The sequence below is a fragment of the Pteropus alecto genome, unplaced genomic scaffold (genome assembly GCF_000325575.1).
Source record: "Pteropus alecto unplaced genomic scaffold, ASM32557v1 scaffold202, whole genome shotgun sequence".
NCBI classification, from domain to species: Eukaryota; Metazoa; Chordata; class Mammalia; order Chiroptera; family Pteropodidae; genus Pteropus; species Pteropus alecto.
Genome location: NW_006432451.1, coordinates 4,211,670 through 4,215,458, shown reverse-complemented (window position 1 = coordinate 4,215,458; position 3,789 = coordinate 4,211,670).

The following is a 3,789-nucleotide window of genomic DNA, read 5'->3' as shown; positions in this document are numbered from 1 at the left end:
CATCCGCATGTTCTCGCTGCATCTTCCGAGTGGGGGGAGTTATGGTAACTGGAAAGGGTACAGCGGAGGTCGGGGGTGGGGGTCGGGGACTGGACTTGTGCGGGCCAGGGCCTCAAGCGCGCGGGGGTGGCCGGTGCGGGGTGGTCTTGGAGCCCCACCGTGGAGGCGGCAACCTGTGTGTCCGCGTGTGTGTTCCCGTTCATGCTCATGTCCCCTGTGTGTCAGTGCCATGTGCACACGGGGTCTGATTCCTCTTGCACACATGTGCAGCCATCAAGTGCAAGCCTGCCCTGTCTTATCCTGCCTCTGCACGGTTTCTACTTAGGGGGCTGCTGAGTCGGCCACTGGATTGTGGGGCAGTCCATGACCATACTGACTGGTAATATCACCTCTGACCCTGAGCATGCATGTCCCTGGTTGAGGCTCACTTCCAGCAGTCTCCTGTGTGTGGAGATGTGTAGCTGCATGAGCAGGATTTTCTGTGTCCCTGGTGGCAGGTGTGTGTCTTTGCATGTGTGTTTCATCATTGATCTGGGTATCTGTGTCAGTCCCACCATGGGTGTCCAGGGTGTGTCTGGTTGTGGGTGGTATGCAAGTGGGGGGAGGGAGAAAGTGTGTGTGAGTGTGTTCGTTGGAATCCTACTGTACATGAAACACCTTTGGGCTAGGCAGGTGTTAACCCCTACTCTGTCAAGAAGTGGAGACAGAAAAGCTGAAAAGGGAAAGTGGGGTAAAGAGGAAAAGTGGAGAGAAAGGAAGAGAGGAGAAGAGAGAGCCAGAGAGAAAGAGTAGCTGGAGATTGGGAATGTGGGAGATAGTTGAGCCAGATTTAGAAAAGAGAAGTGAGGATAAGAGAGTTTAGGATGGGGAACTGGGTGGAGATGGTGGGAGAAGGGGCCTGGGAACTGAGGTGGGGGCAGGGAGAGTGGAGTCAGGCCTTTTGGTAAAGTGATCTCTGAGAGAAGAAAGTGAGAAGATGGAAGACAGCACGGATTCACTTGATTTAGTTCACGGAGACCCTGTAGGATCGGGGAGGCCACTCAGGCAGAGGCTGGCTCACAGTGAGGCCTGTCATGGCAGGGACTGTCATTAGAGGTTCCTCTCCCCAGTGTAGAGATTTGTCCCCCATTTCTCTGCTCTCTCTTCAACTCTGTTCCCCACTCTGCTCTGGCAACCTCCCTCCCTGGCTCTCCTTGAGAGCTGCCAGCTGGGTGTGATAAGGAAGAAAGACCGAAGAGAAGGTTCAGGATTTAGGGGACTGCAGGGCAAGGGGAGATTCTGTGGGTGATGGCAAGATTAGAGAGGTCGGAGACGCGGGAGTTCAAGCCCTTGCTGTGTGTGCGTGTAAGAGCAATTGTGTGTGTACAGAGGGTGTGTACATGTGTGGGTGTGTGCATAATGCCTGTGTTACGGGTCTGTGTAGGTGGCTGTTATGTGCGTGCATGCGTGTATACATCATGCAGGGATGGGACATAGAGACCCACGATCACAATGTATATGGATCAGGTTTGCTGTGTGTACATGGATTTGTGCTGTGTTTTCTGTACATGTCACTGCATGCAGCACTAATAACAGGATGTCCTGGGTTTCTGTCACTCTGCCCCCTTTTCTTATGTGTTTTTGCTATTCTTATACTTGCAGCAGTGAATCTTTGTAAGCACATGTGTGTTTGGCCTCCATGTACCTGTGACTTATGTATGAGTTCATGGATCTTAGTTCCTGGTAATATGTGTAAGGTTACATTACTTCCAAGAACCAAGTGGACCAGTTAGCAAATTCATTCTCCTTCTGTAAATTCTTTAGTTCCAAGGCAAAATTTTAGTGAATTTGAAGTCAGACTTTATTAAAGGAGCTTACATCTGAAAATAATGGCTGAGCTAGGTTCTCTGGAATGAGTGAGACAGCCATACCTGAGAAATGCAGAGACTAGGAAAGATATATCCTGAGCCCTTAGATGCATTGTTGAGTGTGTAACAGAAAGGTTATTAACACATTTGCTCCTTGTTTTTTCTTTGTCCTGGTAACAATCACCGATACCTGTGTTGGAGTCAGGGACCATATGGGGGAGAACAAGGGGTTATCCTGACACAGTGGATGTGGTTGTACTTTTCATGTGAATGAAGGATGCAGGGTTACCTTGATGCGGATGTGATCATGGTGAACTCAAGCATGTATTTTAGAAGTTAAACAGGCTTCCCCTGTGTGGGGGCTATGTGTGTATCTCAGGGTTAAATGTCCATTTCTGTAATGTGCTGCCCATATGATTGCCTGAGGGACTCGGGCCATATGTCCACACCAGCAGCTCTCACGTGAATGGAGTCCAAGTATGTCCTCCCCTGTTGTAGTACTCATATATGTCTAAGCATGTATCTGTGAGGTATGTGGGCTTCAGGGTCTCGGGCTGTGGATCCATGACACCCCTATGCTCACAGCTGTCTGTCTGCCTCCTAAGCACCTAGATCCAAATAGTTTTGCATCGCGATTCTCATATACACGTATCTCCACAGCTTAGTGTATGTTTCTGTGCTCTACACATATATTTCTGAGGGACTGACAAGGGCCCCTGTGTCATGGGATCCACATTTTTGTGTGCAGGCCTCCTAACACTTGGGTTTTAGAGGCAAGGGGAACATTGGGACATTGGGACTGATTCTAGGGCAGTTTGCAATTCTGGAATCAGACAGTGAAAATGTTGCTGTAGCCTTCCCATTTTCTAGAACCTACAGGGTTAACAAGCAGCTCTTCCGGTCCACCCCCCTCCAGCCTGTGGCTTCTTGTTGCCTTGGAGATGGTAGCCCCGCCCCTGATGCAGCACCTGCCCCCCCATTGGCTGCAGTGGTGACTGTGGGGCTGAGGGGGGAGCCCAGGCCTGGGCAGCCATTCTGGAGCTGAAGCCGGAGCTTGGCATGCCCCCACTTTCATTCTCCTCTAGCCCCTGGGCCCCTCAGATTCCCTGGCAGCAGAGCTTCAGCTTCCCTCTTCAGAGCTGCCACCCTTCTAGACTCTTGGCAGTCTTAGCTTCATCCGCATTCACCTCTCCTCCTCCTCTCCCTACTCTCACTTGGGAGTCCCCCAACCCCCACTGCCCATTTCCCCATTTCCTTGAATTCTTTTCTCCTAGCCTTCTGAGTCCCTGCCACTGCAGTGCACATGTAACCGGCCCCTTTTTCCCCTTCTCCCTACCTGCCTCTTCCTTGAATTTTCTGTCCCCAGTCTTTTCCCCCTGTCACTCCTCACAGGTCCCTAACAAGACTTCTCCTTCCAGTCCAGGGAGGGGGTCATGGGAGACAGCCTTGGGCCTCCAGAGAGACGGGGGTTCCAGGAGGGCGGAGAGCAGGTGGAAGATGTGCCCAGCTGAAGGAAGAGGAAAACTTGCCTATGGGCAATGACCTTAACCCAACTCTCCCCCCCCAGCTAGTCTCTTCCTGGGGGGGTCGGCACCAAGGACCTATCTTCTGTAGATATGTGTCCTTTATTACTGGGATTTTGCTGACTTTCTCAGCCATGCCCCTCTGCTGACTGCCAACCCCAGTCATGGGCCTAAGGCCTCCCACTCCGTCCCCCTCGGGGGGCTCCGGCTCAGGTTCCTTGCCCCCTCCTTCCCGCAGCCAACCTCTCAGCCGCCGCTGCTCTTCCTGCTGCTTTCCAGGGGGTAGGTGAGGCTGGAGTGAGGGGCAAAGGGAGGTGGGCCAATGTGCTGGGGCCAGGGGTGGAAACCTGGGCCGACAACGACCCCCTTCAAAACTTCCCTTCTGGCCCTTCCCTTTCCTTCCCTCCAGAATACCACTT